Raw genomic sequence first — 27,312 nt, 5'->3', positions numbered from 1 at the left:
GTGATGCACACCATATCCAACTTACTGAGACCTTCCCCATCATCTACCCACCATCACCACGCTGGATGCCTCTCTATGCAAAATAGCTCTTTCTTTAAAGTCCTAGTAGGGGTTTATAAATCCATTCATGATCTTGCCCTCACTACTTCATTGAATGTATCTCACTGTACACTCCCTTTCCAACTCTCCTCAACTGTTCGCAACCTATCAGTCCGTCCCACACCTTGTACTCCTCCTAATTTCATTCTTTTCCCTACTTGCCCCACTCCACTAGAATACTCATCCCCAGGCCTTCAGTGCCAGCTCTTCAAATTCCACCTGCAAGCAATGGAAGGAGTCTATCACCCCCACCCTCAAATCAAAACTAACTGCCCACCTCACCTTTCTTGTGTTCTACCTCCACAATGATGCTGTTTAATCTGTAAATAGGCAGATACTGACCTCAGGCTGTCAATGTCACAAATACTGTTTTTCTTTCCAGCCCCTGTACCTGTTATATGTTCCAACTATTACCCGTCACTACCTGTTATATAATGCATTACCCAACAATGTTCTCATGTAAAACACTTAAGCCAGCAAGACTGAGATCCTACCCATTGGGACTCCTCCTCCCTCTTTCTTCCCCTCACTCTAGCCACCCTATATGGGATCTCTACTTCTCCTTCTGAAGCCAGAATCCATGGAGTCATCTTCAACTCCTCTCTTTTCTTCGTCCCTCATATCCAGGACCTTGCCAAGAAGGCGCACTTTCAACTCCACCTCCTCAAAGGAATCCATCCTTTCCTCACTTTCCCCCAGAAACTCAATGTCTCCAGAGCTCAGGTACTCTGCAGGCTGGACTACTGCAACAGCCTCGTCCTCAATCTACCCTCTTCCTCTCTATGACCCCTCCAACCGATCCAGAATGGGGCTGCAAGGCTTATCCTTGGCCACAAGCCCAGGGACCACATCTCTCTAGCCATAAAATCTCTCTGCTTCCTCCCGGTTGCTACAAGGAACAAATTCAGATCCCTCTGCATCATCCACAAGGATGTTTGGGGCCAGGGAACACACTATCAACAACTGGCTCTCACCAAATACTCTTCCTCCAGATCTTTACACTCCTCCGACGTCAACTCTGTGCATGTCAAGCGCTTCTTTAAACAGCAAGCTGTGGCCGATCTCTTGCCTCAGCTTGCTCCCTACCCTGGAAAAGCCTTACCCCTTCCTCTCCATCTTGAGCTAGATCGTCTCAAATTCCAGAAGCTCCTCAAGACTTTTCACAGCCTCCTTCACCCTCACCCTCCCCTGCTAACCCCACAGTTGCTGATATTGCTGACCAGGGCCCTTATGTGTCCTTCTGGGCCTTTTCCCCCCGAATACCCTTTGGCTTTAGCCCACTCATGGCACTTGTCGTTGGATCCTCACTGGCCTGTGCTATCTCACAGGTCTGCACTTATTGCTTTTGCCAGTTGAGCACTCCTGCCAAGTGATATCTGCCTGGCACGTAACAGTTACTTGCAACTTGTTCCCTAGCACTTCCCTTGGCTCTCATAAGTGCTTACCTCCCCCGACCCCCTTCGCCTACCCTCTTGCTCTGCACTTGCACGTTCTGAACTCTCACAAGGCCTAGTAGGGTCACCTCTTTCTTTCTTCATTCTTATCAAAATTGGCTTTCATTCCCAAGTTCCCTCCCCCTTGCCCTGTGGGTGCTTTAAAACACAATTAACTTGATGTATAAGCACCTTACAAATGCACAATAAATAAAATAAATTAATAAATATCCCTGCGTTCTGTTATTGCCTACCTTGTAAGTTGTTTATGTTTGAAATGGCACCATGTTCTTAAATAAACACGACTATAAATACTTTGACATGCATAATTTACCCAAAGTAATCAATTGCATAGGGATGATTTAACCCATGGTGTGTGTTCTAGAAATTGTTATTATTATTATTATTATTATTATTATTATTATTAGTAGTAGTAGTAGTAGTAGTAGTAGTAGTAGTAGTAGTAGTATTAGTATTAGTATTACGCATACATGAACTTTTTGCAACAATGGTTGGGAAAATAAGTTAAGGCCTCTTTATGACATTTGAAGATTTTACTCACCAAAGTACAGAATGCCATATTTACTGTGAAAGCATGCAATCATTAGTATTACATGCATACAATAAGGGGAGATATCTGATTTATTCTAGGGCCAGTAGATGTGATACTTTCAAAAATCCATGATCTTATGTTATTTGTTGTTAATTCATTTCCACCCTCGTTTTGAAGGTGGAAATGGATTCTGTACAGTAGTGCAGTATATCGTGATTCTGCAGTTTTAAAAATGCAGATTATCAACATTTCTCTGCAATAGATTGTAATGGGGTGGGCATAAGAAATGCCCAATTGTTCACTACCAAAGAGGTCTCCTACACATTCTGTTTTAGAAGTGAAGAGATGTGTTATCACATCCCTTGACTTTATGAAAAAGCTTGTATAACTTCTAAGTGGCTTTTCCATGTTTTGCCTTCATATGGCGGTACATATTGAAGCAGTTTTCATGATGTGAAAAACCTCATAACTAGGTGGTATTTCCTGAATTCTGTATTCCTGAGAATTCTCTCAATATTCAGGTCGGTAGTAAAAACAGTCAGAATACCATAGGTTTTTACCAATACCTGTTAGCACCATAATGAGTTTCTAAGGGATTATTTATGGAAATTATGGAGATGGTAGGAATCTCTGAAAGATCCCAGTGGAAGCATCCAACTGAAAGGGCATCACATTACTTTACACATGTATAACATGCTCCTCAGAACCCAGAGGCATATGGGTGTGACAAGGACTACAATCAAACATAGAAACATGGAGCTCAGCTTATGGGAAACTGGGGGGCATGGTTATCATAGAGGCATCTAGCAGGTTAGTTGAATAGATATGTTTTACATTTTTTCTTAAGGTTTACAACTAAATTGATCTTTCTAATTTCTTCTGGCAGAGAGTTCCAAGGCTTCAGGGCTGCTGCGTAAAAAGTGCTCTGTTTAACCTATGAGAGTGTGCATCTTTGCTCTTTGAGCTGTAGTGGGCTATTTGACCTGAGCGTTCATGTATTCGACTTCACATGCAGGTCCCTTGAAAGTTATACAGGTCATGTGCGTATGATGCACTTGTGTGTCATAACAAGTACCCAAAATTGTACCCTATCTTCAATGGGTAACCAATATAAGTCTCTTCTTGCTTTGGTTACATCGTCAGATCTCGTTAGCCTGTGAAGGCTCTGACTCTGCTGTTCTTTATGACCTGTATTCTTACAAACTCTGCCTTATTGATGCCCAAAAGAAGACTGCCACAGTAATTCATCTCAGATCCAATAATCGCTCCAACTATGATTTGGCAGTTGGGTTTTGATTTATAGGCATGGATCTGTGTAAGTCATTTTAGATGGTATGCAGATGAGGGTACCAAGTGTGCTTTCATGTTAAGATGCTGATCCAGTGCAATGCTTAATGCTTTCACTTTTGTTTTAGCTTCTATATGGTGTCCTGCCAAGGTGCACATTTTGTAATTTTCCCCTAACTTTTCTATTCTCTTAGGTGTTCCAACAACCATAAATTCTGCCTTTTCTTTGTTCAATGCCAGTCTGTTTTCAACCATCCATGCTTGGATGATGTCGTAAACTTTGTTAAATCTTACAGAGTCCTGCTCATGATTTCCTGGCATCGGGATGACACATTGTGTATGACATAGTTACTCAATTCTACCTGATTTTTGTCTAACATCTCAAAAGGGGTTGGCAGTCAATGTATTATAGAGAGAGGGTGATAAACAAGCACTCTGGGGGACTCCAAAAAGTAAGACACTTGGGGGGGGGGGGCTTCTACAATGTCACTGCACACCCTGAGGGTCCTATTCTTCAGAAAGGATTGAATCCAAGCTGATGCATTATCCAAGAATTTGGCTTCCTCCCTCAACCTGGTGACTAATAGCTGATGGACGACCAGGTCGAAGTCGGCCAATAGATCTAATAACATCAGAAGGGATGTTCCACCATTGTCCATGGTACGCAGCAAATTGGACTAAGTCCAGTAAAGCTGTCTCCAAAACCAGATTGTCTTTCATGTAGTACCTTATGATTATTCAGAAACTCTGAGATCTGGATATACGCAACCCAATCTAAGATATTCAATAGGAACAGGGTGTTGGTTATGGGCATGTAATTAAGTGAATCAATAGGACATAACACAGGCTATTTTATAAGTGGATATACATGCTGTTTTCAGATGATCTGGGACATGACTTTCAGAGAACGAAGTGTTAATGAACTTGGTCAAGACTTCAATCATAGATGCAGACCAGGTTTTAAATAACTCTGCAAGACAAGAATCCCCCTTACAATTTGTCGGTCTAAGTTTGTCAATGATTTTGATAGGTTCTGTCTGTGTTACAGGGTAAACATTAAAAACAGGCATCATAGTATTATCAGACGTTTGTTCACTGTCTAATTTGACTGGAACTACTTCTCTTCTCTTCAGCTCTATATTTTGTTTAATCCCATCAAGTTTATTTAACATTGCTTTTTGTACTCAGGCACACCATTCTGCATCTTTGATTGGCAGATTCTCTGGTGGCAGACAAGGTGTTTTCAATTCTTTTCAGATTTTAAAGAGTTCTTTATACTCATGCTGTGCCTTATGTGTTCTACTCTCCACCATATTTCTTTTTGCTTCTATTGTGGCTATTTTGAAAGCTCTGGAGGCCTCATTAAAGGTTTGTCTGTCGCTTTCCAACTTAAAAGGTTTCCATTTATAAAAGTATTTATTTTTCTTTGATTTAAGGCTCTGTATTTCTGGTGTGAACAAACTGCTTTCTGCTTTTCCTGACAGGTAACAGTTTGGTTCTTTTGGGTGCCAGAGAGTCCACAGCTTTTTGTAGGGTACTCTGAATTTCCTCACTCATTCTGTTAGCATTTTCTAACAATGCAATACATGTTGCTAGTGGCTGTAGCCATTTACTCATTGCTGTAGAGGTCAGTTTCTTAATATTCCGTGTTGTTTTCCACTGATTTGTTTGTTTTTTTGTTTGTATCTCATCTTCACATATAATATCCAGGTGGATGAAAGAATTATCTGACCAGGAACATTGTTTTATGACAAGAGTAGATGTAAAAATGTTATGTGTGGCAAATCAGTCTAAAACATTCCCCTTTATATTAGGGGTGGTCGGATCTCACTTGATAAATTCAAATTTGCATAGCTTCCTAAATTTGCATAGATTCCTATATTTTCTACGGTATAAACTGGGATGTATATCCATAGAGAGTGGGCATAGAGAACGGAGAATTGAATGTTAAATCACATCTGTAAGAGATATTTTGATTTATATTTTAATTCTAGTTTATGTGGACATCTTCAATATAATGCTCCCACATATACAGTCCCACCTCACCATACTGGGCAAGAAACAGGCAGTTATATCAAACTTTGCAATTATTGAAATAAATAATTTAAAGATGAAATCAAAAACAGTCTCCAGCTTTATGCAGCAAAGTCATGCAACGTGACAAAATGACAGAAAGCATGTCTACCAAAATGAAAATGAACTGCCTGCATGAATCACACCATCTCACTATTTCACACACGCACACGCACACGCACACGCACACACTCATTTATATGATCAATTAAAAGTATATATTTTCAGTGAAACAACTTTAGATGAAGCACTGTAAGGTGAAACACTATGATTCAATGAAACCCTTGAAATTCACAGACAAATCTTTAGTTAAAGTGACGTTAAGGTGCCCATTTTAATGTTAGGAAACCCCTGAAATTAAGCAAGTGTTGGAAGCTGTGCCACTTTAAGAATGAGGCCCAAATGTGCAGCCCCTACGCACAAAGATTACATCACAAATGACATCACTGATGACATCACATATGACATCACTTAGGACATGTCAGATGCCATCAGTAATGAAATCAGGTAGAACACACCTATGGCCTCCTCAAACACCTTACAGGTAAAACCAGATATTAGGAAACATTTTGGACTGCAAAGGTAAGGCTATGCTCCATGCACTCCTTAACTCCCAAGAAAATTAAACAAGAACCTTGTCTTAGTAGGTTGATTTTTTGTACCACAGAATGTCCAAATCTCTACTCATGAATAAGTAAACACATAAACCACTCAAATCACATCAATGTTTTTATAATCATTAGACAAACAATGCTGACATGTGTTTCGCCATCCATAAGGTCCTCATCAGGGCGCCATGCTTAGTCCAAGGATAGGAGTCTATTTATGGGTTCATCAGTCGAGCTGGAAGGTGTTGAATACACTTGTCATGAAGATTCTGTTAAAATCTGTTGGTATCTGGTTATGTCCCAATGCATTAAATATTTCACATCCTCATGCTCTTCTGTAGTTCCATGGCTCTCTTTCATTGATAAATGCATATGTAAATATGTATGGTAATTGCTGACTTAAGTCAGTTAATCACCAGTCTTTGCTTAATTATGAGAATAGAGATTTGGACATTCTGTTGTACAAGCACTCAACCAACTAAGACAAAGTTCCTGTTTAATTTTTTTGGTAGTTAAGGAGCGCATGGAGTATAGCCTTACCCATGCATTGTATTTTGTATGGCCTTAGGCTTTGGCCATTGGCTTTAAGCATGATCGCACCCTCTAAGCAATTTAAGTGTTGCTATTGAATTAACTGGCTCACTTACAAGATACTGGGAGGTAGCTCCACACTATAACAGCCCACTCAACATGTTGGACTGTATTTGAAGATATAGCACACATGCAATAGGGTCTGAAAACATTTGTCAAGCATTGTAAGTAATGGGGAACTACAGAAAGTTGGTCTTGCACTTAACAACTTAACAAGCTACAATTTCAGATGCAATACAGTGGGAGTCTGCAACCTTTGGATCTCTAGAGGTGTTGTATTAAAAATTCCATTAGGCCTACCCAACATAGACAATGGTGAGAGATCATGGAAGTCATAGTCCAAAACATGTAGCAGAATGCTGGCTTCAAACCCTGGCACTGAAACAATGACAACTTTCGTCCTTCCAGTACATTAGATACTCCAGTCCTGATAACCATGTGTCCTCACAACATAAACGTGTTTTAAACATTGTTGATCCTGGCAGGCCACCTGACCTAACCTTTACAATTTGACATGGTCAAGGCCTACCTTTTGATATACTTAGAGTAAGTAGTCTGATAAATGAATATACAATGATTTTGGAAAACTGTTCTTTCTCATGTATGTTTTATTCTTTGGTGGTCTGGTCATAAATGTATTACCCAAAGGTCTTGTTTGTGTAGGGGACTGTTTTTAGAACAGAGTGATCAAGGTTGTAGAGTATCTCATCATGGTAAATGCTCATTAAATACAGAGTAACTCTGATGTGTGAGAGTATCATGGTTGTAAGTTGGCAGTATTTTAAAATGCAAACTCAAATCTAACTTTGCACTGGAATCCACCCTTTCATGCAGAGACGTCCCTTTTAAATATTGCATCTCTCTTTCTTGCACCCGTTATCGGCTGTAGCAGTGGTATCATTGATGATGCCTTAAGTAATGCCATTTGTAATGTTATTAGTGTGCTTAGAGGCTGTGCAATGGACATCTCAAAGTTAAGGTGGCATAGTATCCAACCACTGCTGAATTTCAGCAGTTTTCTGCCATTAATTCAGCAACTTAATGTCGCTTCAACTAAAGTTTTTTTTCACAGAATTTCAAGTGTTTCATTGCATCAGATTGTTTTATCTAAACAATGCTTCAACAAAAAATAATTCACTGAATGTCAAGGATTTTGTTGAACTGAAGTTATTCACCTTAACTGTCCCTTAAGTAAGGTTTTTTACTGATTGTCAAGCGTTGTGTTATCCTATACCTCCCACCACCTCTAATTCAGCCTTTTTTCTCATAACATAACAGATGTCATATAATTTATTTTCCTATATAAATTCTTCAGCCACACAATTGGGATTATCAAGTATTTCATATATTTTGTGTCCACTAGATAAGATGCCTAATGGCGTACTGTGATGAGGAAGAGTCAGGTTGGGTTAGTGGTGTATTGTGATGAGGAAGACTGAAGTGAGATAGCTGCAGACTGTGATGAGGGAGCGTGAGATCGAATAGTGGGGTGGGGGGCTTTGAAGAGGGAAAGCAAGATGGGGTAGTGTGACAAGGAACAGTAACTGTGGTGGTGGTGGGGGACTGTGATGAGAAGGAATGTGTTGGTGGTAGTGGGGTGCTGTGATGAGGAAGAGTGACATGATATTTGCAGGCTGTGGAGAGGAAGAGTGAGTTGGTGGTAGCAGGGAACTGTGATGAGAACAGTGAGTTAGTGGTAGTGGGCTACTGTGACAAGGAAATGCTTTGGTGGTAGAAGCTACTGTGAGAAGAACGAGTGATGTGGTGATAGTGGGGGACTATGATGAGGAAGAGTGAAATGAAGGTAGTGGGGGACTGTGATGAGGGAGAGTGACTTGGTGGTAGTGGAGTACTGTGACACGGAAGAGTGATGTGGTGGTATGGGCCTGTGAAGAGGAAGAGTGAGTTAAGGATAATGGGGTATACTGTGATGAGGAAGAGTGATATGGTGATAGTGGTGTACTGTGACAAAAGGGATTGAGGTTGTGGAAGTGAGGTACTGCATCACAGAAGAGTGAGTTGGTGGTTGTGGTGTAATGCAATGAAGAAGGGTGAATCTGTGGAAATGAAGAACTGAGATTAGGAAGAGTAGCATGGTGGTACTGGGGGACTTGGAATAGGAAGAGTGAAGTAGTGCAAATGGGATACTGTTATGAAGAAGAGTGATGTGGTGTAAGGGGGGGCTGTGAAAAGGAATATTGAGATGGATGTAATAGGGAGCTATGACGAGGAAGAGTGAGTTGGCAGTAGTAGGGTACTGTGATGAAGAAGACTGATGTGTTAATGCGGGACTATGAAGAGGAAGAGTGACTTTGTGGTTGTAGTGACTGTGATGAGGAAGAGTGAGGTTGTGGTAATTGGGTACTGTGATGAGGAAGAGTGAGGTGGTGCTAGTGGTGGACTGCTATGAGGAAGAGTAATGTGGTAGCAGATGGGTGCTGTGATGAGAAAGAGTGGTGTGGTGGTAGTGGGAGACTGGTGAGGAAGAGTAAGGCAGTGGTAGTTGGGTATTGTGATGAGGACGACTGATGTGGGTGCAGTGGGGGACTGTGATGTGGACGAGTGAGGTGGTTGAAATGGAACTATGACACGGAATAGTGAGGTGGTGATAGTGGGGTACTGTGATTAAGAAGACTGATGTGTTAGTGCAGGACTTTAAAGAGAAAGAGTGAGTTGGTGGTTGTGGGGACTCTGATGAGGAGGATTGAGGTAGTTGTACATGGGTGCTGTGATGAGGAAGAGTGATGTGGGTGCAGAGGGGGACTGTGACATGGACAAGTGAGGTGGTGCTAAAGGGGGACTATGACAAGGAATAGTGATATGGTGGTTGTTGATGGCTGTGATAAGGAAGAGTAAGGTGATTTTAGTGGGGTATTCTGATGAGGAAGAGTGAGTTGGTGGTTGTAGAGTTCTGTGACGAGGACGAGTCAGTTGGTTGTAGTGGGGTAATGTGATGAGGAAAAATGGCATAGTGGTAGTGAGGACAAGGGGGGTTCTGGGAGTTTCTCTACTACCGGCCTATATCCTGGGTTAAAATATCAACCAGAGTCTTCAGCTCACCATCCTTTCACAGAAGAGAACTTTCCACTACAGGGCTCCTTAAGTATGGCTACAGGGCTCCCTAAGTTACTCAGATAATCCAGACGTGGAACCCTTGCTCACTATTCATAGAGAGGCACAGCTCCACCTCACTGATGAGGCCCAACCAGACTGAAACACGTGTCTGGGGTTGCTGTTGGTACTCTTGTTCAGAAGAGAATTGCCAGGCATTTTGGTGCTGGACTGCCCTTGGGCAGGGCAAAGACTGCTATGTAGTTGAAATGTCTCTTCTGTGAAAGGATGGTGAGCTAAAGACACTGGTTGAGACTCTAACCCGGGATATAGGCCAGCAGTAGAGAAACTCCCAGAACCTCCCTTGTTTTTGCATAGTGTTAGTGAGGGACTATGAAAAGGAAGCGTGAGTTGGCGGTAATGGGGTACAGTGATGAGGAAGAAAGACAGTGTTGTAGTGAGGGACTGTGATGAGGAAGGGTGAGTTGGTGGTAGTGGGGTATTGTTACAAGGAATAGAGAGCTGGTGGTAGTGGGTCAATGTGATGTGTAAGAGTGACCTGGTGGTGGTGGGGGACTGTGATGAGGAAGAATGAGTCAGTGGGAGATAGTTACTGTGATGAGGAAGAGTGATGTTGTGGTAGTTGGCTGTGAAGAGGAAGAGAACATTGCTGGTAGTGGGGTACTGTGAAGAGGAAGAGTGAGATGGTAGTGGGGGGCTGAAGAGAAAGAGTGAGGTGCTGGTATTAGAGTGCATTGACAAGGAAGAGTGAGTTGGTGCTAGTGGTGTACTGTGATGAGGAAGGGTGACATGGTGATATTGGGAAACTGTGATGCAGAAGGGTGAGGTGGTGGTATATAGGTAAGATTACTATTAATTACTTGGATGAAGTAGAGGATGTAGAGCATCATGTAAGATTACTAATTAGGTACTTTTATGAAACAGATGATGAAGATATCTTCCCTGCTGATGTCAAGTACGGATCAAGATCTTCACTGTTAGGTTACATGAAAAGCTTATCCAATCAAAACAAATGGCAAAGTAAACAAGACACAGCTTTCATGGTGCCTCGGTGACACCCTTTATTTCAGCTGATTTTACCAATTATAAGCTGTTTAAACTAATTTATCATCCCAAAAAATCTAATAGCCCCTAATACCTCCCTTTCACATATTTTAAGTTACTTTAGGAAGCAGTCACTATATATGTTTTTAATATTAAAAACATGGATTGCTTCCTGAATTAACTTAAAATACTCGTCTTCCCCTAACTAGCAATCACTGTGATTGCTACATCACAATATATTTCATAGTATTTAGTATTTACTCTTTTTTTTTGCCACTCGACATTCAGATCTCGATCTCGCCTTAAAGCTTGAAAAAAAAGACACTATCCTCAAGCCCCAAACCTTCATTTCTTACCCTGCCCATATGCTCCCTATCCTGAACCCTACCCCACCTACACCCCTTATATCAATTAATGGCCATTTCCAAAAATGTATCGAGATTTAGATCGAAATTTCCATAATGTCATATTTTCAGAAATTAATTGCCTTGGCACCAGCAATGCAGAACGGTAGACAAAACTAGCTTTTTGGGTACAGGGACTCCCCACTCTATCCCACATTTTTGTAAAAACTACTGGATGGATTTACACCTAACCGACAGAGGATTTTCTTTGGGTGCTGTGTGCCCTTCTTCTTTCTTATTTGGCACAAATACTTTCAGCTGTTTGGTCTGTGCATTTGAGCAAACATCTCACATTTACCCTATGGGAAAAGGAATAGAAAAGTGAAAAAACACCTTTATTTTACCCTGTATATCATTTGAACTATAATGCAGATTTGTATGAAACTTTCCAGTTTTGGGGGACTCGGGCCACAAATTACTTTTTAAGTATTTTGCACTGATCTGTTCTACGGCTATTATTAGCCAAAGAATGTTCACATTCCAATTAATGATAGGTTTCACCTTATCAAAAGGATGACTAGCGTTGCCCTACAAAATCCATACAGGGCTGATTTACTAAGCCAAAGCAAAAAGGTGTAACTATAACTCACGCCAAATAAATTGTGTAATTTACCCAAAAATAATTCACAAACATGGTTTACAACTTTTTAATGGGAGGCCAGCAAGCTTAGCACATTTGAGTATCATCTTTCTCTGTACTCGCAAGCCCTGCCCACCTGGTGCCTTCCTGGTTGTCATTCTTTTTCCCTACATAAGGAGCCCTCCAGCCTCTTTTCCTTTGCAGATGGGGAGCAGGTGCAAGTGGATCTAGGTCACCTGGCCTAAACTCCGCCCATCTGGCGCCTTCCTTGTTGCTGCTCTTTTTCCCAACTCAACAAGCCCCACCCTTCTTATGCCTTCCTGGTTGTCACTCTTTTTCCCCACTTAGCAAGCCCTGCCCACCTGGTGCCTGCTCTTTTACCCTACTTAAGGAGCCCTCCAGCCTCTTTTCTTTTGCAGATGGGGAGCAGGTACAAGTGGATCAAGGTCACCTGGCCTGCCCACTTGGCGCCTTCCTGGTTTCTGCTCTTTTTCCCCACTTAGCAAGCCCCACCCACCTGGTGCCTTCCTGGTTGCCGCTCTTTTTCTGTAATTAAGGAGCCCTCCAGCCTCTTTTCCTTTGCAGATGGGGAGCAGGTGCAAGTGGATCTAGGTCACCTGGCCTAAGCCCCACCCACCTGGTGCCTTCCTGCCCACCTGCCCCCTGCCCCTCCAGCACTCTCTGAAATGTCATCAAGCCTAGTACGATAGTCACTTGTTTTGTTCCTCCCCACCCGTTCTGTACCCCTCTCCCTCCCTTTTTGTTTTTCTCCGGCTCTACCAGAGATGTCACCAGGCCTTGTACGGTATTTACCTGGCTGTTTTCATTTCCTTCTCACTCTCCCCTCCTTTCCTTATCTATGTTTTAGCACTTGCACTATCTAAAATGTTGTCAGGCCGAGTACGATAGGTAATTTCACATCCCTACTGTTCATGGCCTGTAAAAATGTAATTGTATTTTCCCTGTCTTCCGTCCTTTGCTTTGAAGCGATTTGAAACACATTGTGAATAGGTTCTATATCAATAAACTATCATATCATATCATATCATTTACACAGGGGATCTTGCTCTGTGTAAGTTGTGGTGTAACTTACCTGCAATGGGTCTTTCAGGTGGGTGTGGCCCAACCTTTTGGGGTGTGTGGGTCTGCATGTTAGACATACCCCCAACATGTACGTTTGCTGGAATTCACTAAATGTTTCAACAGCTGCACAAATCATTCTCCTGTGCTTTACAACTGCAAAATCAAAGCATAAATATGTTGTTTGAAGTACAAAAGTTATAATTTGAAGGTAGCAGTGAGTGGGATGGATAGAGAAAGTGTGTGCGTGCCTACATGCCCCTGGGCAGTGTGAGCGCTTTATAAATGCAAATAAATAAAATAAATAAGTGTATGCGTAAAATGCTTCTTTGTGTGAGAAATAAGAATTGAGAATTGTATCACTGTAATTTGACCTCTAAATTCCCTTGCAATGTTGCAATTTCTGCAAATGAAAGGTAGGCTATTTTATGGTGTAAGTGTGAATCAGGTAAAACTTACACAGACGTTTTGCAACGTGTAAGTTTCGCCTGATTGCAGTGCATGATTTAGTGAATACCGAATGTTTGCATAACTTTAACTTAACTTAGGCAAAAACAATGTTAGTGTAAATTACACACAAAAAAAGTACAGTTAGTACAGTTAGTAAATCGACCCGATATGTACGTATTCCGTGAAAACACATTGTTAAAGGGATGTTATGGTTTGGTTGCTCCGATGAAATTCTTTGAAATGCAATGAAAAACCGTTGTCAAAAGGGACGTTATGGCTACATTATTCTAAACAAAGAAATTCAGTGAAAATACATTGTTAAATGAACTTGAAGGCTAAATCTAAAACCCCAAAAATGGCCAGTTATGATAAGCTACACAACCATAACTCGTGCCACCGCCATGCACTGCTAAAATGAACACACAGGACATGAAAGATGGCATCACAAATGTCATTGTCGTTGACATCACTGGTTACATCACATACCCCGGGAAGTTGTTTTTCTTAAGTGACAGTAAGAACTTAGGCAGAGGACTTGATCTTGTCATACTGCATTGAAAACATGACATACATACTCTAAAGGTGCTGTATGTGCAAACCTTAACATTGTGCTATGCTCTTAAGTTACGTTCCTTAGAGTTTGCCCTGTGCTCATGGTTTACATAAATGGAGTAATAAGCAGGGCTTGGATAAATAGTACAATTTGTATACCTGATTATGGATGCTAATCTTGATTTCATTGTCAAGTGATTGTATTTGTTTCCTTATTACTTGAGTTTCCCTTTATGTAACACAGATGTTAATGCATTGTTGTTCTAAATATACTCTGCATACTAACATATGTGTGTTGTAATTCCTGTATTGTTAGCTGTTGATTCCAAGTTTAACATTATTCAGGATTTTGATTGGCTTGGATTTATGAGTCTAATGGCTGAATTTACCAAATTAAGAACACTCGACTTCTATGTTCAATGTTGCAGCCATTGCCTATGTTTATGTATTATTAGATTGCTGCATTAACAATAAAACTTCAGTAGTCTGTTTCTGTTCCAATAAGTACATTTTGTGATATATGGATTAGTTTATAAGAGGCCTACTGATCACCCTTCTATGTTGCTAGTAACACTTTGACAGGACCCCTTGTACGGAATTTCCATCAGGATTGTTACAGAGTAGTAATGTTATATGTGATGTCATCAGTGATGTCAACGATGATGACATTTGTGATGTCATCTTTGATGTCCTGGGTGTTAGCAGTGCATGGCGGTGGCGAGAGTTATAGTTGTATAGCTTACCATAACTGGCACATTTCTTGTCTTTTTTATATTTTGCCCTGCAACCATAACATTCCTTTAACAATCGTTTTCACCAAATTCATAGGCTTTATTAGGACAACTTAACCATAATGTCCCGTTAACAATGTGTTTTCACTGAATTCCAATGGTTTTAATAACTGAAGATATTTTATGATGTTCCAGCACTGCATATAAGTTATTCTTAATTCCTCTTTTCGCATATATAAAGGGAAAATAAAACTCCTTTAACAAACATTTCTTTTTGCAGCTCTCACTGATGTGTGTCATTTTCAGAAGTGCATACTGGGAATGCCAGTCATGTTTGAATTGCCTAAGGCATGAAGCTCGACCATAACATTGGCCCCACCAAACCACCCTTATTATTCACTACACCTAGCAGGAATCCTGGCCCAATAATGTGACTAATTGTCATTATTCATGGCTTGAAGTCTTGGCCAGTGTCCACAATCGATGGGGCATGGTCTTTGGCCATGTTGCAGGCCCAGCTAAGCAAATCCGAGTAGACATTGGTCCTTGCTGGAGGCTAAGCCCTCTTCACAGGCACCAAAGTTATATTACTATTTTTGGTACCTAAATGATGACACTTTTGAAAAAATAAAACATAGGTCAGATTTACTGCACATCCTTCCAGCACTTTGGGCTGTAGCCACAAGCAGTTTCTTTACCCATTCAAGCCTCTCCTGATTGAAAACATTTTACCACATAGCCGGTGCTGGCCATGTGCACTTTATCCTCATAGCCATAGCCAGTGGCCTGATTGCTCGGGCCATGCCCCAGACATTCTGGCAACTGGCCAGGGCCACAGCCTATGCCTCAGGCACCAAAGTTACATCACTATTTTTGCACCTACATTTGCATACTGTTGAAAAAATAAAACACAGGACAGATTTGTGAAAGCATGCTTTTGGGTTTTTGCAAATGCTCCTCGCACAAGTTTGCTGCAGGTCCGTCCTGCACTTCAGGCTGTAGCCAAGAGAAGAATGTATTTTTCTCATACAAGTTTATCCTGATTTTAAAAATGTTGAGACCCCCCCACAATGTTGCCCATCTTGACAAAATATCATTAAACTTTGCAAGTTGTTTATATAATCTTTATGCAAATTGTGTAGAGATTCATCAAACAGAGACAAATGTATAAGCCATCCAAACATATTGGCCCCCCTTCAGTTGGTCTCCCTCTTTGTGACTCACTCAGCACCAAATTGTGTGCAAACATTCAACGTTGGGTGTATTTATTTAATTGCAAAATGTCATGCAACATCGTTGAACGGTGCCAAAGTTATAAGACATCCAAAAACTGCTCTTCACTGACCCTGTAATGGACACGTGCATGGATGTCCTCGAAGATTTGTAAAGTTTGCCAACATCACAGCAATATCACTGAACATCGCAGATGTTCATGGACACTGGAGAAGACAAAACACCCGATTAGTGGCTTTTTCTGAACATATCCCATCCTCATCACCCATCAACTTCCCAGAGATTGTTTCATTTGTTTGACATGGGTAGTATTGTGTTTTTGAATATGTTTTTTGCCGCAAAGTTCATGGACCACGGGTGCAGTTTATGTATCCAGCATGGCATCTGTTTTGAAAGTTTTGATGCACCTCACTGTTTTATTTGACCAATCAATGGCTGCATACGATATCAAAGAAAGTTACATGACTCCCTGATGGGCGCAGAGGCATCTTTGGACACTGAATCAGTGACTCCACGAACTAAACTGAGATATCCCTATATTTCTATCTACTTTTGCAGCATTTTTAAATAATCTACAAGATGGATTAACACCAAATTTGCAAAAGCATGCATTAGGGACCAGGTCGCTGTTCCTCGCCCAAGCTTGGTGCAAATCCATCCAGCGGTTTGGGCTGTAGACGCGAGCAAGAAACATGTTTTCCATTCATGTCTATCCAGATTTAAAAGGTTTTGGGACCCCTGCTATAACTTAGTCCCTCCCTTGACAAAACCACATGAAACATTCCTCAAAAAATCAGTTGTGTCTATGTTATTTTTGCAAAGTTTTGTGTGCATTCATGAAACAGCGTCAAAGTTATAACCTGCCCAAAAACGGCTTTTCCTATGGGAAAGTCAACATAACCATAACTATGGGGTCCTTTTAAGTTCTGAATAATGCAAAACATTCTAATTACACTTTTCTCAATTGTCATTCACTATATTAAAATCCTTGACTTCTCTTTAAACCATTTCCAATGATGCTTCAAGTGCCATTTATGAATAATGCAAACACGTTCTTTTCCCAATGACTCATATACAAGCTAAAATGAAAGAACTGTTTCCGGTTTCCTTTTTCCTACATAAACATGGTACTATGGGGTACTAACACGTGTGTGCAATATACACTCTGTGTACAATAACTTGCATCTGCTGTCATGAATCGGCGATATCGACCCGTCTGGTCTGCCTGGTCCCTCAGTCAATAACCACTACTCCGTTCACTTTCAACATGGCCGACGCCATGTTTCGGTGCGGTCTAGTCTTCCGTGTTGATCACATGCTTCCTTGAAAACAGACACGCCCCCACGTTTCTGCGCGTCTCAACGCTTTGCTTCCCTCTGCCTCGCCCGGCAAGTTGTGTTCTAGTTTCTAGCCCCTTTTCTTTGTGAATCCTGGTACCCAGCTTCCCATCCTTCCTGGTCTCCCTTCCTATCCCTTTCGCATCCTCAATTCGGAAACTCGTTACCCTGTCCTTCCTATCCTGGTTCCGTCCCGGACCCTTCCTGGAACATTGAACGTCTCCTGAGCCCCGGCGCCGCCGTGACCGGGAGTCACTGACCTGCGCGCTCGCCGAAGCCCAGCAGACTGGATTCAGAGGACTCTAGACCTAACCTCTACAAGGCACACTCGTCCAGGAAAAAGAAACCCACAAACTCCAAGAAGATATCCACAAAAATCAAACAGGTGAGTCACGAATCCGAGGACTCGGATTCTGACAGTTTGAGACGCCAACAGACTACAGCTATTTCCACCATGGAGGCAGCCATTCAAGACCTAATGAGAGGTATGCAGGAACTCATTACTGAAGCACAGAACCTTAAGGCTGAAAATGCTGCCTTAAAACAGCTTGTTTTGTCCAGGGATTCAGCATATCAGGAGAGTGCATCGGTAGGAGGCATTGTGGATAAGTATGATGGAAATCCAAAAACCCTGCGTTCCTTCCTGGATTCATGCTTGGTTCATTTCACCTTTAAACCGTACTACTTCTCTAGCCCCAGAGCTAAGGTGGGGTTCATGATCTCTCATCTATCCGGCAACGCACTGGCCTGGGCAACTCCTTTAGTCCCCGCTGGGGATTCGGTACTTGACAATTACGATGAATTAGTTTCTGCCCCCAAGGCCATGTTCGATCACCCCGAACAGGTATATTCTGCCCAGGAAAAATTGTTAGAATTCCGGCAGGGAAATCAGGACATCCTGTCATATGTTACCCGTTTCAAACAATTGGCTAAGGATGCTAACTGGACCCCAGAAGCCTGTTTTACCTTGTTCAGATGTGGATTAAGCGAAGAAGTCAAGAATGAATTAGCCAGAGGAGCCCACCCGGCATCCTATCAGGCCCTCTTAGATCTGTCCTTTCAGATAGATTTCAGGATACAATAGAGAAAGGCAGAGAAGAAGAAGACACAGAACCTGCCACCCAAATCTCTGCCTGAATATAACAGTCCCGGGGAAAAGGAAACATCAACCCAAGGTCAATCTGAGCCTGAACCCATGCAGCTTGGATCCTTGAGAGGCCCCATCTCTACCCAGGAAAGAACTTGAATGATCAATAGCGGTCTTTGCATGTACTGTACATCGGATAAACATTTAGTGCGTAAATTGCCCGATTGCCCCTCCACAACGTTCGGGAAACGCTGTGAATGGAGCCCAGTTTCGGGAAAAGGAATCATGCTCCAACATTTCACCTTCACAAGACTGTCCTTTAAGCAGTACCTTAGTGCTACTCCAAGTGAACCTTTCAACAACCAACAAAGAAATACTTTCTATCCTGGCCCTGGTGGATTGCGGTGCCATGGGTCTTTTTCTGGATGACGAATGGGCACATAGACATCATATTCCCCGAGAAGCCAAGGAAGTCTTCCAGGCAGTGGAAGGAGTCGACGGAAGACCCTTATCCTCCGGACCCGTAACGCAACAAACTTCTGAGCTTAAGCTCCCTATTCACAATCACCAAGAAATATTGCGTTTTGACATAATCAGAGCAGCTCACTATCCCATAGTGCTTGGCATGCCATGATTGCGGAAACATAATCCCTATATTAACTGGGCAGCTGGATCCTTGTTTTTGGGTTCTGAGTTCTGTCTCACTCATTGTCTATCAGGGGAACCCAAACAGTCCTCCTGAGTGAGGCTTCCTCATCCACAACACATCACAGTCTCTGCCATCACCCAGGTACCCGAGGTGTACCATCAATTTTCAGATGTATTTTCTTCTGCCATTGTTCAATCACTCCCTCCTCATCGCCCTGAAGATTGTGCAATTGACGCAGAAGAGAATGCCGTTATTCCATTCGGAAGGATGTTTATTCTGTCAGAACCTGAGAAAGTTGCCTTGCGCAAGTATCTAGACACCAACCTACCCAACGAAACCATTCGTCCATCCAAGTCCCCAGCCAGAGCATCTCTATTTTTTGTACCTAAAAAGGATACTAAGGAACTCCGTCCATGCCTGGACTACCGGGGTTTGAATAAATGTACCTTGAAAGAGAGATACCCCTTGCCACTCATTTGGGACATCCTGGAGGCCCTACGTGGAGCCATGATCTTCACTAAGCTAGATTTAAGCGGGGCTTACCATTTGATTCGCATTAAGGAGGGCGACGAATGGAAGACGGCCTTTCGTACCCCCTTTGGTCACTATGAATATCTGGTGATGCCATTTGGCTTAGCAAATGCTCCTGCCGTATTCCAACGCTTCATGGAACAGGTTTTTTCTGACATGCTGTTTCTTTTCGTTATCTTCTACTTAGATGATATATTGATTTATTCACAAGACCCGGCCTTGCATCAGAAACACGTCTCTATGGTCCTATAACGATTATGTAAACACCATATGTTGGCCAAACCTGAGAAGTGTATTTTCCACGTATCCACAGTCAAATACTTAGGGTTTGTACTAAGTCCTCAAGGGGTAGCCATGGATCCATCTAAAGTCGAAGCAATCCTTTCTTGGCCGGCCCCAACCACCGTGAAACAGGTGCAGCCATTCCTAGGACTTGCTCATTTCTACAGGAAATTCATTCCTTCGTTCTCAGCCATTGTACAACCCATTGTTCATAAGCTAAAGAAAGATACACTCTTCCAATGGACAGCCAGCCAAGAATCTGCCTTTCAGAAACTCAAACATCCGTTTATTAGTGAACCCATCCTGGTCCAACCGGACACTACCAAACCCTTCCTGGTAGAGACTGGTGCTTCCGAACATGCTATGGGGGCAGTCCTTAAGCAAGAAACTGAAGACGGACTGGAACACCCCATTGCTTATTTGTCGCGAACATTACAACCTAGCAAAACTCATTACTCAGTACTGGAGAAAGAACTACTCACCATCAGACAAGCCTTCACAGATGGGCATCATCTCCTTTTGGGCGCAAGATATCCGGTCGTTGTAAGGACCGATCATCGGAATCTCCAAGTTTTACAGGCCATGCAATGCCGGAACAGTTGCCAAGCACGATGGGCCTACTTTTTTGCCCAATATCAATTCAGCATTCAACCCGTTCCTGGTCCATCTAATGTAATAGCAGATGCTCTCTCCGGATTACATAAAAGAGGATGTACCACTCCTTCCCAAGATGTTTCCTGACAAGGTGTTCATAGCACAGGCTAACTCGCTCTTAGAAATTATACGTGAAGAGAGTGCAATATCGGACATTTGGAAGGAGTGTGTTTCAGACAATCCCTGGACACTCTCTATCAAGGATGGATACCTCTTTAAGGACAAGTGTTTGGTTGTTCCTACCCAGAAAGTTCAGTCCAAGATTATGAGTCTCTGCCATGACACGTTTCATTCCGGGCACTTTGGCATCATGGCCACTTATCAGACAATCAGAAGAAACTTCTGGTGGCCTCAGATGTGCTCTGACATACGTGCCTATATACAAGCCTACTCAGTCTGCAACCAGAACAAGAACGACAACAGGAAGCCAGTAGGTTTGCTTCATCAACCTGAATTACCATCTCGACCCTGGGGAATCATTGCCACGGATTTTATTGTGGACCTTCCTCTCTCCAGAGGATTTACCACCGTAATGGTCACTATAGACCTCTTTTCTCACATGGCTCATTTTACCACTCTAACCAAACTACCTTCAGCGCCTGAGATGGCAGGGATCTTTGTTACTCACATATTCCAGTTGCATGGACTGCCCTCCAAAATCATATCTGATCGTGGACCACAATATATTACCAGGTTCTGGAAGCACCTTTGTCAACAATTGGATATCCAACGTGCATTGTCATCAGGTTACCATCCACAAACAAATGGAATTACTGAGAGAGTAAACCAAACCCTGGAACAGTATCTACAATGTTTTGCATCCAAGGTACAAGATGACTGGTCACTCCTGATCCCTCTTGCTGAATTTGCCTACAATAATTCAGACCATTCCATGACAAGGCTCAGTCCGTTTTTGTTTAACCAAGGGTTCCACCCTTTAGTATTACCCACACTCTTACCACCACCCACGTTGACTCCTTCAGCTTGGATTGCTCAACTAATCTCCATTCACAAGCTAGTTAAGGAACACCTAGAAAAGGCCAGGATGGATATAAAAAGGTTTGCGGATACCAAAAGGCGTCCCGGGCCATCCTACACTGTCGGAGATAAATGTTACGCTCACCTGGCTCCCACAGGGGCGTCGATCTGAACTGGATAGCTGCGGTCTCCACCAATGTGACGCGTAGTGCCGAGATGACGGACTGGACTGACCCACCTAGCTTCATTTGCTTGGCCCGTAGGAATATTCTTCTGCAAATGGAGAAAGGGAATTAACCACCCGTGGAGTTGAGCGTTAACCCCCCACTCCCGCTGTTCTCCCCACTGATTACCTTTGATGTCCCCTCTTATAGTCTCACCTGATGGTTTGGAAAGAAGAGCTCTCCATCCTGCATTGAGCGCAGGGGTGCGTAGATATCCAGTTGCTTCACTGGCTCGAAGGAATTGGTGAGTTCCAGAACAATATTGACTCTGAGATTCCCGGCAAGACGCCGTAAGTATGTAGTTCGTAAGAGTTCAAATGTCTGACTTTCACTCTTGTCCGATTCCTTGCAGGTTGCAGCTTGACCCTAGCGAAGAGTTCCTCGTGGCAACCGGTAATATTCAGGTAAGGATTTGTATTATCCAACACAGTTCGATAAAATAATGTCAATATGTAACCTGTTGCTTTCTTCCTTATTCAGGCGCTGAGAGAAAGTATGAAGTCTCGGGGAATAATGCCTCCGGCGGTAAAATCAGGTAAGTCTATTGTGGTGAGGAGGTTTCCCCTTGTTTGTTCCTTTGTTTCACCTTGCTATCCTTTTATTTCCCCTTAGGGGCCGGGGTTCGGCGAGGATGCAGTGGAAGCTGCACCGACCCGTGAAGAGGAATAGTACCCCCGGTGGTAAAATCAGGTAAGTCTAAGGGGGGTAACTATATTGCCTCTGTGTATTCCCTTGGCTCACCTTGCTGTTATTGTCTTCCTCTTAGGTGGAGTGCGTTGGGAACATGCAGAAGGATGCGGTGGAATGTGAAGATGCTGCGAAGGCCGGTGAGTTCAGCGCGGCGCTGCAGCAGGTGAGGCGACGAGCATAAAATAACTTCTTTCTTCCAGCTCAAAGGCGTGATGGATCGGGAATTCAGGTAAGGATCAAAGGTATTGCTTGTTCTAACCTTTTCTCCTTCTTTCTCCCTTTTTCTAGGAGCTCCAGACTCGAGGCGGGCGTGGCAGAAGACTGGATGCAGACTTGCAGGCACGATGAGCGTTACACTGCTGGATGCAGAATAACGTGAAGCATGTGCTGCTCTTCGGGCGTGGCTTAAATAGCCTCCAAAGTAGTCCCAGGTAAGTATTCCTCCCCAGCCCCACCCGAGTAAAAAATAGTCCCTAGGTAAAGTAGTTCCTTCCAAGCCTCCTTTGGCTTGGAGCTCTTGCAGCATGGTCTGCATCAGGTAAGTTTGCAGCATGGTCTGCATCAGGTAAGTTTTTATCTATGAGCCTGATGCCTATGGCACCAGGACTGACTCTCCATATGAGCCTGGCTCCATAGACGCCAGGACTGCACCCAAATAGCCCCTAGCTGGGGTTGTTGGGCTTGCTTGGAATAACTTGATGCCTGCTTCCAGGGTTGCTGGACTTGATCTGGGTCCCCGGGGGTAGGCATCATGACAATAAAGTTTGGCTCTCATCGAGATCTCTACCCAGGCATCTGAGGCCCAACAAGTTGGCTCCTCATTTTTATGGACCCTTCACAGTAATAGAGATTATCAATCCAGTCGCCTTTTGACTCCAATTACCAGCCACTTGGAAGAAGATCCACCCTGTTTTTCATACATCACTGCTGAAACCCTTCCACCGGTCAACCAAGCAAAGACCTCGACCTCCTCCACTTCTTGTTAATAGCCAAATCGAGTTCGAAGTGTCTCGGATCTGCGATTTCAGATACAGAAGAGGTTGTTTCCAATATTTGGTGGAATGGAAGGGCTATCCACCTAGCGAACAAACTTGGGAACCAGTCTCCAATATGAATGCACCACGCCTATTGCAACATTTTCATCGGACTCATCCAGGCAAGCCGGGTGGACTGGAGTTTAAGAGGAGGAATGCTGTCATGAATCGGCGATATCGACCCTTCTGGTCTGCCTGGTCCATCAGTCAATAACCACTACTCTGTTCACTTTCAACATGGCCGACGCCATGTTTCGGAGCGGTCTAGTCTTCCGTGTTAATAACATGCTTCCTTGAAAACAGACATGTCCCTGCGTTTCCGTGTGTCTCAACACTTTACTTGCCTGCGCCTCACCCGGCAAGTTGTGTTCTAGTTTCCATCCCCTTTTCTTTGTGAATCCTGGTACCCAGCTTCCCTTCCTTCCTGGTCTCCCTTCCTATCCCTTTTGCGTCCTCAGTTCGGAACCTCGTTACCCTGTCCTTCCTATCCTGGTTCCGTCCCGGAGCCTTCCTGGAACATTGAAAGTCTCCCAAGCCCCAGCGCCGCCGCGACCGGGATACACTGACCTGCGCGCTCAATGAAGCCCAGCAGACTGGATTCAGAGGACTGTAGACCTTACCTCTACAAGGCACGCTCATCCAGGAAAAAGAAACCCGCGAACTCCAAGAAGATATTCACAAGAATCAAACAGGTGAGTCACGAATCCGAGGAATCAGATTCTGAAATCTGCAGACTTTGGGTTAGAGAAGTAATGCTTCAATTTAGAATACACTGACTATTTAAACTCATCACCCAATATCCACTATTCAAAAGTACCCAACTAAACGTTCTCATATTTATCATCTCTTATTAAATATAGCCTTGCCAAAATAAACATTCTCAAAATTATTCTCATCAGGTCATGGTATGGGCTCTCTTCAAACCATGGTCTTATCCAACAATATCTGTGATAGGGCTTCGGATACTTTTTAAAAATCATTTATTGATGCTACAATGTAAGCACAGGTAAACATTCTGTATTTTGCAATGTGCTCACAACAGAAAATGCACTTTTCTAAGTGTAATCACCCATCCCAGGACACCAATGGTAATCTGTTGCCTTACCCTGATTCACTCTTCCTCGTCCCAGTAGCCCATTTGTAATCCTTTGCATATCCCCACCCCAATCTTCCTTGTTCCATTACCAAAATAGTAATTTATTGCATTACTGCCACATCCCTCTTCCCACTACCCTATTATTAATTGATGTCATGAGCTCCATCTCGCTCTTCCTTGTCCCAGTACCTCATTAGTAATCCATTGCATTACCCCAGCCTCCCTGTTCCTAATCCCAGTACCCCATAAACCTCAGCCCCCCACTTCCTTGCCATAATGCATGCATCCTCATCTTTTCCGCATTATTAATCGTGCCAGTACACCAATAGTAATCCATAGCATTACCCCTGTATCCCTCTCCCATGTGCCAATACGCATAAGGAATCTGTTGCACTGCTCCCACCTACCTCTTTCTCATCCCAGTACCCCAATTACAATCTGTTGCATTACCCCTACCTACATCTTCATCATCCCGGTACCCCATTAGTAACCTGTTACTTTTTCACCACTTCACTCATTCTCTGTACACCACTCCATTACCACCAACTCCTTCTTCCACATCACAATAGTGTCTAGGTTTAGGTTGCTGATGTCATTAGCTAAAGACATGCAAAGACAAAGTTGTGTGCAATTGTCGTACTGATGAATAGTGAAGCTATAATTAGAGTCAGGGTCAATACGAGTTTACCGGTGTAGCAGGCCAACATGACCCATGGCCAGATTAAACCCGGGTATACTGTGGCCCAGGACAGAGTATACACCAGGGGATAAACTGTCCCTTTACAAACGGTACCCAGGGATTTAAAATAGACTGGGCCAGACCATACCCCTCCAGGTCAGAATATGCCCCATCTAAACCCCAGCCATAATATACCAGAGTATAATCTAGCCTAGACCATAATAAACCTGGGTATAATCTAGCCTAGGCTATAATATACCCATGAATAATCTATTTAAGGACATAATATAGCTGGGCATAATCTAGCCTAGGACATAATATCCAGGTATAATCTGGCCCAGCCCATAATACACCCATGCATAACCTAGCATAGCCCATAATATACCTGGTTATAATGGAGCCTAGGCCATAATATACCCAGGTTTAGTTTGGCCCAAACCAGAATATACCCCGGGGGATAAAGTTCCTTGTCCAAGGTATACCCGGGGGTTTAAAATAGACTGGGCTAGACCATACCCCTCCAGGCCCACCACAAACTTCTGCCGATATCCGACAAAGAAGTGAAGTTGCAGTGAAGTCGAATATGCGTGCAATTCCATTGAAGTGTTGGCAGAAGTCACAGAATCGTAAATTCAGTTTGATAAAAGGTAATTTAAGAGTTAACAGAAGTTTCCTCTTCCCTTTAAAAGAGGTTAAGTTAGCTATGAGTTTGTGAAAACTCTATGTATACAGTTTAAAAATGTACGCATTACATAAGAGAAGAAATTAAGAGGTCGTCTCATTACACCCACTTGCATATTAAATTAATTATTTTTCAAATTATTAAAAATGTAGTTCTCAAACATGGAAGACCAACTGTATGACCAAGTTGTGAGATTCTACGCTGCAACACAACCAAAGTACCACCAGTGCATTTACGATCTACCTCCAGAGAAACTTGTGAATGCCAAGTCTCAGTTCAGACAAACAGCTAAGCCATATCGAGCAGAGGGAGGGATTCTTCACCATGGGGAGAAGGAAGTTCTTCCAAAAAAGCTGACTGCCAACTATCTTAAAGGTCTGTCATGACAACTCAATTTCGGGTAGTCATTTTTGCCGAGATAAGACAGTGGCCAAAACCTCTGACCGTTCTTATTGGAAAGTGGTGAGAAGGAGATGGTTCTATCCCATCCCACTGGCCCCCAATCGAGGTAAAAAAACCATGTATATCTCAAGGGGAGATACCCCCACCCCCACATCACTCATCTGCATGAAAAACATAAACAATTGCATGAATAGCATAGTATATGGTCTGACAATGAGACACCATTTTGTATTAGGCCAGACGCCATCTTTTTACTAGGCCCAAAAATCAGCTCTCTGTAACCTCCACTCTCCCATCCCCACCACCCTACACAGTGAGAACCAAGCCATCGCGTCCCTCTGCCAGCTCCGTGTGAGCCCTGTTCTCATGGAAGTCCAGCCATGCATTTACAATTCTCTAATATCATTTCTGAAGGAATGTGCGCTGAGCAGAGCGTGAGACAGAGACAGATCTCGGCCCAAGTGACCATTCATATCCACTAAGCTGCTTGTGCCCTCTCACCCCCGACCCCACCAGGCCAGGGTCCACCAGCTCCGACCTCTCAGTCCCTTTCATGCTGATACACAATTGACCTCCTCAGACTGACTATTCCAGAACACCCACCACAGCCCTAATCCCATGTAGCAGTATATTTTCCCAAAAAGCAGCACACGTCTATCAATATCATGAGGCACCTGGGCAGGTAGGCTGTAGATCAAACCCCCAAGCGGAGACACCTGGGTGCAGAGACTGCAGTATCAAAGAGAGCGCTGAATGTGGAGGTCGGAATGCCAGTATATTCTTTCCTCTCTTCTAAGTATGTCCATGTATGTGATGACCAGGTGTGCACCATTATTCGTGATTTGTTAGCTTCTTTTGTTTAGCTTAGATAGTTAGGATGGTGACACCTCTTCACACTGACCTTCACCATGGAGATGAGCCCAGGTGAACCACGTGCACCACCACCAATTAGGAAACAGCAATCAATCGGCGCCTGGCATTCCCTTTAGAGCAGGCTGTGCCATAGGGCCATACTGTATGTGATGATGCCATTCATGATGCAATTGTCTCTTATAATGTGCTGCCCATATACTTTTTGGCCGAGTGTTCTCGGACAGCAAAGTTCTTTGCTGGAATCCTTTATATTATATTAACTTTGTTATCCATGCAAACTTATATCTTGGTCTCATTCCTTGATGGAGTGTGTCATCTTATTTT

Source organism: Ambystoma mexicanum, chromosome 8 (assembly GCF_040938575.1).
Source record: "Ambystoma mexicanum isolate Mex_15411 chromosome 8, UKY_AmexF1_1, whole genome shotgun sequence".
Taxonomy (NCBI): domain Eukaryota; kingdom Metazoa; phylum Chordata; class Amphibia; order Caudata; family Ambystomatidae; genus Ambystoma; species Ambystoma mexicanum.
This window is presented reverse-complemented; position numbering follows the sequence as displayed.